This window comes from Alosa sapidissima, chromosome 9 (genome assembly GCF_018492685.1).
Source record: "Alosa sapidissima isolate fAloSap1 chromosome 9, fAloSap1.pri, whole genome shotgun sequence".
Classification (NCBI taxonomy): domain Eukaryota; kingdom Metazoa; phylum Chordata; class Actinopteri; order Clupeiformes; family Clupeidae; genus Alosa; species Alosa sapidissima.
In genome coordinates, this window is record NC_055965.1 from 30,066,644 (window position 1) to 30,080,508 (window position 13,865).

Consider the following 13,865-nt stretch of genomic DNA (forward strand, 5'->3'; position numbering starts at 1 on the left):
ACTTTTTAATTTTGTAGTGTCAAAACTTAGAATATGCACCTCCCACTAAATAGGGGAGACCGGGTATGGTTGTAACATGGGGAGAGTTGTAACATCACCAATTCCACCAATCAGGGATAAGATATGAGCCATGTGACAGTTTCTGACTGCTCAGACTTCCTTAACGATCACACATGGACATTTTCAAGTTGTTAGTGCCATTTATCCCGGAGTAAGGAGAAAAATTCAACATCTGAGGTAAGAAAGTAACTTTTTTTTTTTTTTAATTATTTTTTCTAGTGCTTTTACCATTGTAGATACAGTTGTATGAGTTACATCAGGTCAAACTATAGTTTCTCTAGTAAAGAATGGTGTAGCTCTCTCTTGCTAATGTCAAAGCACCATGCTAATACAGCTAGCTAAACAATGGATGACAGTGGTGGGGTAGGTTGTAACACAATTTTTTAATATGTTACAACCTGTGGAATGGGGCTAGTAGACCCATTTAATGTCTGTTTAATTTCATCTTTGTGTGTGTGACTGTTCAGCCCTCTCTCTCTTTCCATGAGAGACACAAATACATACACACACAAAAGTATAAACGCTGTGGTTTTTATATTTAGTTTAAAACGTTTATATGATCTTCATTCTCTATGTGAAGAACGGATTGTATGGTATACAATATGTTGGTGAATCTATTTTCACACCTTGTGTACCCTGTTTATGCAATAAATCAGTATATCAAATGGAATTCCATTGTTTTTCTGCATTTTTTTGTACCTGTTACAATCTACCCCAATAGGTGTTACAATCTACCCCAGTAGTGGGGTAGGTTGTAACAAAGGTACACACTGTATTTGTCATAATCTCACAAATTCTGTAATATAGTTGAAGAGATTTAAATGGTTGCCACTTGTAGTAGACAAATGTGGTTACTTTGCCAAAAAGTTCCAGAACTGTAGCTTTAAAAGAAATGGTAGTTTTAGGTGCTGAAGAAAAATGTGTTACAACCATACCCGGTCTCCCCTACATCCTAGAAGGGTAATAGTTAGGGATATAAAAAAAATATTGATTATAATTGATTGCTAGGGGACTCTTCTATAATTTAAAATGAAGTTTGAAAACCTGAGGTGACTGATATTAGCAGGCTAACAGCATTTGTGCAAAAAAGTTTGACCTAATGTGGGCGGGGCAGGTTGGCACACTGATTTTGGGGTTGGTTGGCACATACATTCCCTATGGCTATTTTGTGACAAATCTATAAACTTTGTATTTTATGCATAAAAACATCATCAATCTTTATTTTAACATAGTTATTGTAATTACTGAACATAGTTTTACATTTGGAAGCATTTTAGACATTTTTAAACATTTGAAGTTAAAAAAAATCGGTAGGGACCAAATTGGTCTTGACGGTGGGCCCTACTGAAGAAAAACACACAGGAAAGACATCAGCAAAGCCCTACAGGCAGTGATATAGATGAGCACTTCAAACAAAACCAAAAGGAGTACTGCAAAGGACTATAACATAGGTGTTCCAACCAACCCCGACTACATGTGCCAACCAACCCCGTGCATGGGGCAGGTTGGCACACATGCACAACACCACTTTAATCATAAATAACTCAAAACAAGGGATCATTTGTTGACATTGAATGTATACATTTTGTAGCTGAGATCCCAAGCTTTCAGTTAATCACAATTTGACCATTTCAACGCATTGTAAGACGGAGAAATATAACCAAGAGTGAAAAGTGTTCCAACCAGCCCCGGTCTCCCCTATTTTGCAATGAGTGAAACAGTGATCCATAGCCTACATTTTATGTGGTTAATGGTGAAACACAGTAGCCTATTACACTCCCGTCGTCTCCATGTGGCACCTAGTCCGAGTTGGACAACTTCACTAAAGCAACGTAAAAATAAAAATATGTCACGGTCACTGTGAAATGGTCTACATTGCCATGACAGTTGTGTGGAGGACGTAGCCTACAGGCAATAGGCCTATGTGAGGGAGGAGGGAAAGAGAGAGAGCGCGCGCGTGTTGCTGTCAAGTGTCCCTAGTACGGTTTAGGACCGTGGTAAAGTTGGTTTTATATTGGACGTTGGATATTCGACACATTCGAAAAATCTATTTAGCACTGACTACGATGGTTGAGTTTGTGTCAAACCCACTTTAATGTGTTTAAAAAATGTCTGCCTATATTACACAAAGCTTCTTTTGTCCAAAAACCCATGTTTTGATTTTATTAATTTTTTATGCTGCTAAAAGATTTCAATCTATTATGCGGCTTCACCTTTTGACTTACCCATACTAAAACACATCTCCTGAACTTGGCTTACTGCCCTTTCTAGGACACAAAGCTTCTTTTTTCCTAAAACCTGCTCTTTGATTTTATACAATTTTTAATGTTAAATGTTTCAAATCTATTATGCGGCTTGCCTTTTTGACCTACCCATGTCAAAACACATCTGTTGCACTCAGCTAACTGCCCTACATAGTACACAAAGCTTCTGTTTTTCAAAAACTCATTCTTTGATTTTATAATAATATTTTACTATTCAAAAATGCCATAAATCTATTATGCGACTTCCACTTTCGACCTACCCATGTTAAAACACATCTGTTACACTCAGCTAACTGCCCTTCATAGTACACAAAGCTTATTTTTTCCAAAAACTCCCTCTTTCCGTCAGTTTAGGCTAACCTACAGGCCTATAGGCTACCCCAAGCACGGTTTGACGTGGGGCGTTTTTGCTTATTTAACACTTTACACTAGACTAGGTTTCATTAAACGAAGACACAACAGTGAATAATTTATCAGTTTATCCATTTATTAATTTCAAGAGCAAACAGCCTACATTGGCCTGTAGGCTACTACGGCTCAAGTCCATTGGTAATGCTCATGTAGGTCTCCAAAGCCTCCCAGAACAGCTCTTCTCTACCTGTGAGACTTGAGTAGCACACGTAGGCTAGCCTACTCATAAGTGTCAGGACGCAGCAATGTCTCCGTCTGCATCTGAAGTTCTGGTCTCGAGCTACTGTAACATTATCAATCGCTTGGCACCTTGATGCAAGCTGAACTGTGTTTGATAGCCCTCAATCTCTACACAAAATGTACACCGCACGCTCTGTTATATGTATCAGGTCACCCCCCCCGGTAAAAAAGGCAAAAATTCAATATTAACTGAATTTTACTTTTGTTTCCAATCCAGTTTCTGTTTTTTTATTTATCTTGTGTGACTAATGACAAATGTAGAAAATAGCAGCAATTATATATTTGCTGACCAGTTAAAAAAAATGAAAATTGGATTATTGAACACATTTTTTATTTGGATCAGATGGATGGAGCAAATAGAACAAAGCACTGCAAAGCGTTACACGGACCCTACTTCGCCTAAACTTTACAAACTGACAACTAGAAATGCAATTCCAAGGAATTACCAGTGCATGAAAATGCTAAAGTTGTGATGTAAAATATCATGTATAGTTAAAACAGATAATACAGAGATGGTTACTACGGTGATGCTAGGATAGACATGGTGGTTGCATAGCTTAATAAAAGTTGATAGTTTAAAGGTCTCATCTCATCGTTTTTTCATTAATTTTGCAGTGGTCTGTAGTATTGATGAATGCCCTGTGAGCCGGTTTTGGTGAAAAAAAATGCTGTGCTGCGTCTGTTTCATGCTGTTCTAGTTTGGTGGGGAAGGTGGGCGGGGAGGAACGACTGGATTTCGCCTCTAGTCATGAATATTAATGACATGCTAATGAATTCACCTCTGATTGGCTAACAGTACTGTGACGCTTCCTCCAGTGCGTCCTCATCCGATTCTGCCTGTGCTATGCTCCATATTCAACTTTACAGTGCTAAAACCTGGCTAAAACTCGAGTCAAAACTGTTGCAGAAAATGTCTTCGGAGATACAACTTCATGTGTTTGATCCTAGTATTCGAGTAGGAAGAAGAACCGCTTCCTGATCGTTTGTCGGTGAACGTTGGTTTAATAGAATGGTAACAATTGCCTGTCAGCTTAAAATTTCTCCTAAAAGAGGTAAACGTTTGTGACAATCGTCATCTTGCTTTCAAGTAATAAACAGTTGGAAACGTTTTAAAATAAAGACCTATTTCTTTACACAGTCAAAAGTCTTTGCAATCTTCCTAGTAGATATTTTATTTCACAACACAGGTAAGCACCCTAAATGCAGTTCAGCCACTGACCTAGCCTGCTAATGCTATCGGAATAGCTAGATAGTTATGGTTTGAATTCCATGATACTATCATTGAAAGACCACTTGGTCATAGCCCAATATATAGATAGATCTAAATGCAAACACGCCTACCTAGCTATATTTTGCTGGAATTGTACCAGAATGCCCACAGAAGCAGAGAATGTGTGCTGCAAGACTTCTCCGGTAATGAGAACTATGGCTTTGATAGCCTGGCATTGGCAGAGGTTAGCCTACTCAAGTTGTTTTCTGTCACGTATGACAGAAAAAGTAGCCTACTATAGGAATCTTATAGTATTTTGGGACTAAATATTACAGTAATCTTATAGGAATACTATAGTATTTGGACATACTATAGGTACTATAAGACTACTATAGAAAAACTATAGCGGTTACAGGATATTATAGAGTTATTAGTAGTACTTCTACAGTATGTCCCAATTATTCCTATAAGATTACTATAATATTTTGTCCCAAATATTATAAGATTCCTATACTACTTTTTCGTAAGGGGATTGCTCATGTGGTTAGAAAAATGGGCAACACCAGTACCCCTGTTGTCTGTATGACCCTGTACCCAGGATTAGAACCAGTCTGCCTTAGCATAATGTACTCCCTTCAAAATGCACTAAACATTCGACTATGACGACTATGGCCCTCTGTGAGACAGAAGATATGAAAGGTAAGATAAACCTTTAGCTTAAAAGGGACAAAAACTGATGAAACTCCTAAAACAAATATACAAAACAGGTCAATTGTCTATAAACAACTTTATTATATTTACATACAGCAGTAGTACTCAAAGTGTGGTCCGCAAGCTCTCTCAAGTGTTCCACAAGTAGATGTGGTAAAATATAATAGATGAGTTGTTTGCAATATTGAACCAACTTGTATGTAAATCCAAACAGTTCTGCAACACTGATGTAACCTATGCCAGTTTAAATCATACGAGTCCTCTGACACCATAAGCAAGGTGCAAAGACAATAAGCAAGGTGGTTCAGTAAGAAGGCCTATTGTGTAATATACTGTTTAAGTAGGTCTACTGTTTTTTTTTTTTTTTGCTAGGTGGTCCGTGAAACACTGACAAATAGTAATATTGCAGTCTATTAAAATAATGCAAACACAAAACAAGAACATCCAAACTATGCACAGAATTAACAATGTCTTCTTTTTGCCAGATGATGCAGACATCTGGCCTACAGATCCTTTGTAAAATAGTGCTGGGATTATTTAGGGAAAAAGGTCTGAGTTGTTGTTTCGGCTTGTATTGTCCTGGGGATCCAAAGGGACAACACACAAAACACATTCGTTGGCTGTGATTTTATAACATTGCTCTTTGATTGCGCTGGGCCATAGGTGGAGCCATCAGGTGTTATTGTGGAGATGTCGCTTTCATCCTCCTCCTCCTCTTGATCAACCCGAGGTCTTCTAGCTGGCCTTGGATGAACAGGCTTGATGGCAGTAGAGGTAGCAGGCCCCCATGCCCATGGTGTATCCGAAGTGCTTGTATCAATACTCATACTTTTCATGAAGTATTCTGTTTGGGTACCTAAAGTAAATAAATATGTATTACTGTCAAGTTACAAGATACCAATAGTACACAGGACATTCACTATCTCACAAAACTGTACTGGTACAATGGAAACAAAAATATTTTAGTGAATGTGGTAAGGTGTATGATGTACTAAGTAGCACACCCACAAGAAGACATTCGGTAATATCAATTCTATCTGTTATGCAATTCATGGGTTTCATCAGGTCCATTTACACAGGTGTATTAATCAAGCACCATGCAGTCTGCATTCATAATCGAGGTGCTTGATTTTATACACCTGTGGAAAGTGACCTGAAGAAACCCATGAATTGACTTTCCAAAACATTGACGAGCACATAAGAACCTGTATTAGCCTACTAGAAAAAGACTTCTAGAAACTAACTAGTACAACAATAAAAGTTAGATCACAAACCTCGTCCACCTCTCACCATACATTCACACACCATCTTTAGGACTGGCTTTTGAGCATACAAAAATGTGAGCACTTCTCATAATACATTAATGTTGGTCTGCCTCTATAGTTTAGCTGTCCTGTAACCCATGGTGTATGTATGATAGATAGATGGTTACTTTATTGATCCCTTAAGGGTTGTTTGGCTGTATGGTTATATGTCTTATGTTTTAAATGTTTTATTGGAGCTAGTATTATGGCATTATGTTCTATTGCTGTATGTCAATTGCTATGTGATTTAATATGGGGGTTTTTTAGCCACCATGTGCCTAGTATAACATCTTGCCAATGGACTACAGTTGAAAATTAGCCTGCTGGCTAACACTGGCACATTTACAGAAATGTTGATCAATGTGCACTGTCCTTTAAAAAAATAAATGAAATGAAATGAACCTTTGCTTCTAACGTGATGACCTAATGTAGGCTAGAAAGCTGTGTAGCCTGACATGAGGATGTGCTCTGGAAGACATACACACTAAGTAAACAGAAAGTAATCAAACAAAACATCATTGTATGTCAATGTAATAATGGCAAGAAGACATAAATTAGACTGAAGTGTAAATACCTAAGCTCTAGTGATAGCAACTTAGCCTAATAGTGCAGGGGTATTGTGTTTTTGATTTTCCCTGTTTAGACTAGAACAATACCCGTACTTAGTTGAGCATAAAATATTGTTGCTAATATTATTATTTGTGGTTTAACGCTTAGGTTAGAAGATTATAGGTTCAACAAGCTAAATCTCTGGGTGGTGTGGTCAGTTTCTTATGAGTGTAGCTACACCAGGCACGTAACTAAAGCATTCCGTTCGCGTTATGTACTGCAACAATTAGCTTCCAATAGGCCTAATCAATGGAAGTAGCTACACCTGGCGTGTTAGTGGCCTGTAGGCTACGTTCGGGAAAATAGACCATTCCTCTAATGGATTTTACCAGAGCCCTTCCTATTAGGCATTCTCTGATTTTACACGTCGCGAACAGAACACTTCAGTTACGTGCCTGGTGTAGCTTCCTGTAATATAGGCTAGCCTAAGCCTAGCTTGTACCCTTTTCATGCATGCTAACGTGAAGAATATGAACATGCTATTTTGTAACAGACGTTAGGTGGAAAAGTTTGTTTGTACTTACAGCCTGTGAGCTGGTGGTCGATCGTCATGACGGTACAGAATCAGGTTTTCAGAACATCGATGCAAAACCACTTTCTAAGGCAGTGAGTGTGGTTGAAATGATTGGAAAACAGAACTAATGTTGCACTACTTCGGTGGTGGTGTTCCAACGATAAATCCAAACCATTTCTTCCTCAACTCATGTTTCTAAGGCAAGACATGCAACATTGATGTGTTATTGCCAAAACAATAAAACAGGCACGATTTTTTTTCCGCCATGTTGGCAACTTGCTGTTAGCTCCTACTAGCTGCAGAGAGACAATCCCCTAGCCGCAAAATCTTCCAGTCTTCCTGTAGGCGGTCACAAGCCAAGGTGGGCGAGGCCATGAATAGTCAGTTTCCCTTCGGCGTCATTGGGAAGGGCTCTTTCTGATTCGCTTGTTTTTCCGTGTATTTTCTTTCATTGGCTAATGCGGGCAATGGGGGTAGAAGATCATTTTCACGTGCAGCATGCATATGCAACTTGGAATGAGCTATAGTATTTCAAAAGTAACAAGTATTAAACGGTTTCTCAGTGAATGTGACCTTTAAAAGTAGACTGTTTAAAAGCTGAATGTAGACAGCTAGTTTAATAGATAGTTTAATGATAGTTTAAAAGTAGACCGTTTAAAAGTTGAAGGTAAATAGTTTAAAAGTTGTTGACAGACTGGAAGTTGAATGAATGTTGATATTCAAATAGTTTAATGGCTGTGTATAGGTAGATATTTGACGATAACTGAAAGTTGGAATGGCTCTAATGTTTGCTAGCAGTTATGCTAAGATTTTTAACTATGCTAACCATGCTACTTAGCTAACTTAGCTAATCATTTTTAGCAGTTTTGCTAAAAATGCTAACTAGCATGCTAACATGTTAGCATGCTAACTATGCTAACCATGTTACTTAGCTAACTTAGCTAATCATTTTTAGTAGTTATGCTAACTATGCTAACTAGCATGCTAACATGCTAGCATGCTAACATGCTAGCATGCTAACTATGCTAACCATGTTACTTTAGCTAACCTAGCTAATCATTTTAGCAGTTTTGCTAAAAATGCTAACTATCATGCTAACGTGCTAACTATGCTAACCATGTGACTTTGAAGTTGAATGTAGATAGTTTAAAAGTTGTTGATAGACAGCTAGTTTAATAGATAGATAGTTTAATGATAGTTTAAAAGTAGACCGTTTAAAAGTTGTAAAAAGTTCAGTAGTTTAATGGGTTACATTGTTTAACAGTGGATTATTGTAGTGAGGACTTTTATTTTGAAACAGTTTTGGGCAGAGGAAACAGTTGAATAGGATGTGTAGTCTTAATTGACCCAGATTGTATGCTTAAAGCCTGAGGCTGCAGGTGGCCTGAACACCTGCCATAGGATTCTAATTGCTTAACGGCCGTATTATGATGTCACAATCGGCAATGTTAAGTCTATGGGAATTTTTAAAAAGTTTTTCTTTAATAGTTTAAAAAGTATAAAGTAGTTTCAAAGTTGAAAAGACATAGCAACCCGATCTGTTTGAAGACCTACGTTACAAAGTTTGAATGAAGTTTCTAAGTTAAACTGTTCAAGAGAAATAGCGTACGGAAAAAGTGGTAAGCGTAATAATAATAATAAGAAGAAGTTGCCTAGGAAGAACAGTACAGTGCATTTTCATGCACTGTAATAATAAGAAGAAGTTGCCTAGGAAGAACAGTACAGTGCATTTCCATGCACTGTAATAAGAAGCCTAGGAAGAACAGCAATAAAGCATCAACATTCAGGAAACAATGTATATGGGTCTATCTTTGCTGTAAATACATTTCTGCATTTTTCCAACTCCACTTTTTGACGTTTCATCACCACCACAAACACTTGGCTTCCTCAAAACATTTTCCCTCGCATTGCTGTCCGCATTGTATTACAAGTAGGCTAAAATACTGGAAGAGTATTTTTGTGTTTCAAAGTTGTACCAAATTGAAAATTAAATGATACATGACTAGAAAGAGAATCTTTTACATTTTAGGGTTAGATTTATTTTATTCAGCTTGAGTGTCAACGGTCTGACATATTGACTAGATTAGGCATTGACAATACAAAGTTTATAGCCTACCAAAGAAACTCTTTCAATACCAGAATCTACAGTTAGTCCCTATATTATCCATACCAGTGACAGATTGTGATTTGCCATGCATTTTATCTGAATAATAAGAAACCCTACTTGGTCAAATCAGAAATTGAATAAATGGAAATTTTACAAAGGTATGATACTTTATCTTGGTGTTTAATTAGTTGGTTATACAACTAAAGCGTTACCATGTTGAGCCTTAAATGTAGGCTACACAATGTAGTTTTGGGTATTTTTGCCAACTCTAGTGCTCCGCTTAGATTCGGGAAATATTAATAATTTACCATACTGTTATAAATACTTTTCATGGGTTGAGTCCTTCCCCTGGCCTGTACACATGAGAAGCCCCTGGCTGCAGCTTGCAGATCGGGGCTGGGCTCAATGTGGGCGGAGCGCAATGTTCGTTGAGCTCAGCCCACCTTCAGCATGTCTTCTCACGCTGACCATGTCCGTAGGGCCTACCTGGTTTCCTACTGTCCAAGTTATATTTCTCAACATAATCTATAGGAAGAATGCTTTACTCTATAAAAGTGTATCCTCAACTTCAAGAGAAAAAAACACGGTTACGAGGCTCTAGCTGTAGGCCTACAGTAGTCTGGGTAGGGTAGCCTATAATGTGTAGCCTAGAGCCTACATTAATATGCCAAACCGGTTATAGTTTATTTTAAACCCAGCAATTTAGGCTACTGTAAACTTTTTTTTTTTTTTTTAAGTTAGACCAACTGTAATGTTATCTGATTAATTGATATTGTCACTTGATTCTTGTTATTGTTTAGAAGTTGTTTTGACATGTCTCCTATAGCCTACCATAACAATATTTAATAATAAATACTGTTGATTTTCTTAGCACACATTTTGCAATTGTAGCACCCTTTTGTAGCCTACTGTATGTGAGCTGGCCGAGTTAGGTAATTGCTTAGGCTACAATGTGCGAGTTGTATTCTATTTATTTGGACCTTGACCGTTCTGTTTCAAAGTCAAAGTCAAATGTAGGCTTCTAATGTTTCTAATGTAGGCTATGTATTGTCCTCTTTGAATGGCTGTGTGTATGAAATAACCAGTCATATAGCATAAACAATAGCAATATTATCTGACTTATGCATTTCATGTCTAGGCCTAGTCTATTTTATCTGATGTGAAGGCCTATTGGTGAAAAACAGGCTGTGTCACTGCCTGAGTCCCAAATGGAAAATGTGTTTGTTGTTGCACATACAGTGGGCATTACTTTCAAATGGCCACTTCAGTCACGCATTACGCGGCGTGAAGCTGTGTGAAACTTTAGTACCACTTTCAGCCACTGTACATCGCTATGTCAGTAGCCTGCCTGCCGCCCCTTCTGAAAAAGCAGGAGGCTACCTAAAAACATAATTGTTGCCGAGAGGAATCCCAGCCTATGAATTCAATAACAAAATAAATCATGCATAATTAAACATTACCTCGATTTAGGCTACTTGGGTATGGCTTAAGGCTTGGCTACATAGTGGTAACGAAAATCGAAATCTGCTTTTGAAAGCCTACCGGTGCCGCTCCAAAAAAACGCCCAAATATCTTAATTTGCTGTCTACGTTATTGTCAGTGTTGGGGGTAACGCAACTATGCAAATCAAAACAGTGTCTTGTGCAAGAACTGTTCATGCAGACTACAACTGGTGCGGTGTAGCCTACACAACTTTGTTCAAAATTGATGCATTCAAGTTAACTTTGCAAAGTTAGTGTTATAGCCTACTTATCACAACGTTGTCAATCGCAAACGCTAATTTATTCTAACGTCTCTATACGGAACTACCTGCTTCATTTGCAGAGGACGAAGAGAAAGCACCTTTTTGATAATTGAGCCAGTAGAGAAATAACTGTTCAGAATTAATCTGTAGCCTTGGGTAGGCTTCTGCAGAAAACAATGTTGTTGGCGATTTAATACTATCTAGCGACATTTTTAACAGGCTACGCAATAGAGGCTTAGACAACTAAGACCCACGTTTTGGTTTCGTAAATTAATTTGCCCTACTTCTTGACTGCAATGTAGTCAATTGACTGCTTGACATGTCATTTTTATTTTTCTGTACAATAAACAAATACATCTGCTTTATGCCGCAGAATTACATTCATATTTGGCTGACTTCTGCAGACGCACAAAAAAACACTGCCACTTCCCTCCCCATATTCCACTGATCACACATCAGACATCAGGGGTGCGTTTCACAAAAGCTACATACGCTTAACCCAGATTCGAACTCATGGACAGGGGACTGATAACTGCTGCGCAACGGCAGCTGTCATCAGGCGGCCTTAACGCACTGTGCCACAGAATTGACGGCGTGTATGGGTGAATAGGGGATAAATAACAATAGAGTAAACAACTGTTTCACCAGCACATTTAAATGACTTTATTAACGTGTTAAACGTTAATTCAAAGCAGTGGTTAATTTACAAGGTCAGTCTATATGAACCAATGAATTAACTTGATGACCCTGAGAAAAACAGATTTCACGGATTAAACTGAGGTAGTCCATCATTAAGTCTCTGTTATGTGCAGGTGTGCCCGTCACGTGCTACTAAACGTCATTAACCACCTTAGTCCAGAATACTAGTTTGGAAACTATCATGGTCCAAACTTACAAAGTACTATGTAAGTACGACAGTTTTGGGAAACAGTCGTAACTTACATGTTGGTTAGTTGAACGATGCATCGTACCACGTTAGTAAAAAGCTAACCTCCGTAGTTGTATGGGAAACGCACCCCAGATCAGCTTGTAGGCCATTAGCAATCTGTTTATTTTATTTTATGAAGCCTATACAGTAGATCACCTGCCACATTCTCACTTGCAATAGACAGATGCAATAGCCATTGGTTAAGTATTGAGTATAAACCAATTAAGATAGTAGCCTATACAAAAAGTACTTCATACCATCATAAAAATTCGTTAAAACGAATAGCAATTTGCAACTTGACAAAACACTGGATTAAATATCGTAGGCACAGGAGAAAACTTGTACATCCATTGGCCCGTGGGGAGATCACATGCCAGTTGCCTCTCCCTTCAGTGCTATGACTCTGTTGATGACTTTGTCCAGGCCTCAGGCCCCTCCTCCTGGACAATAGGCAAGAGGTGGAGAGGTGGAAAGAGTTGTTGGGCGCAGGGCCGGATTAACAATTCATAGAAACACACACACACACACACACACGCACCATGACACAGAGCATTTCCAATTCAAAAGGGAAAGCACTGGTCATTGCAAAATGCAGAATGCAGAACCTTTAAAGGTAAACAGGCCTATAACTTGACTAAAACCGGCCTATAACTTTACTAAAACCGTGCAAAACTGGAGGTACACCTGTTATTATCTAAGCAGTCTCATGTATGTCCTCATTTTGCGAATGCGAGGACGATATGAGCCTGTTGCATTTCGTTAGATGTCCAAGTCACGCATAATGTTTGAAAACCACTGGCTCGTAATCACAATAATTTACCACACGACAGTTGGATACTTCATTATGTTCCCATGCCTACATTTTGGTGAGTAGCATAGACATCGTTAAAAACAATAAAGTATGGCTCTCCGTTTGGGACATCGAAAACGTATATTTTTAATAGGGTAGACTACCGTCGGAGATGCTGACTTGCAAAGGCCTCGGGATAACACGTTATCTCCACTATCATCAGTCAATGCCCCCTTGATCAAAGTGGGGAATGAAAGAAAAAGTTTGAGAACCACTGGCTTAACAAGTTACCTGCAGTCCAGAACACACAGAATATTGCAACAGAAAGTTGCCTTTATAATCAACTACTATTTGTTCCAACAGCATTCAAACAAAGCCTTTATAAAAGTGAAAAAAAAAATATTCCATAAGAAGTAAAATAGAATACTGTTACTGTAGTAACTGTACCACATTATCCCAAGCTTCTAAGAGCTCCCTACATCTGTGACAGGCAGACGTGACACTGCTAAATTCTCAGCTTGTTTATACCCCACACTGAACGCGTAAGACCGCTAGGCCCATCACTGTGGGGTGCGGTAGCCTCTCTGGGATTTAAGTCAAGCAATATAACCATACAAATGCGCGGCCTGCTCACTCATTGTTTCAAAAGGAGTAATTTCGGCTTTGTCTGAACTGGCCATTGTAGGCTACGTAAAAATAAACAAGTATCCCCCATCCAATGATATCGGCAAATGTTTGTTTTCCAAAGTAAGAATTTCACTTCACTATGCACCTTCGACAATGAATAGCTCATTACACTTATGTTACTGTTAAACGTAACTGGTATCATTACAAACATTATTCTGTGTCCTAAAAACTGGCATATTTTATGGCATTGTGTCATGTAAGGTCGTTGCAAAATCTAGAGAAATGTTTGAGGTGGTCAGCGGGGGACAATTGAGACACACATTGGATTGTGTTATTACTTGAACAT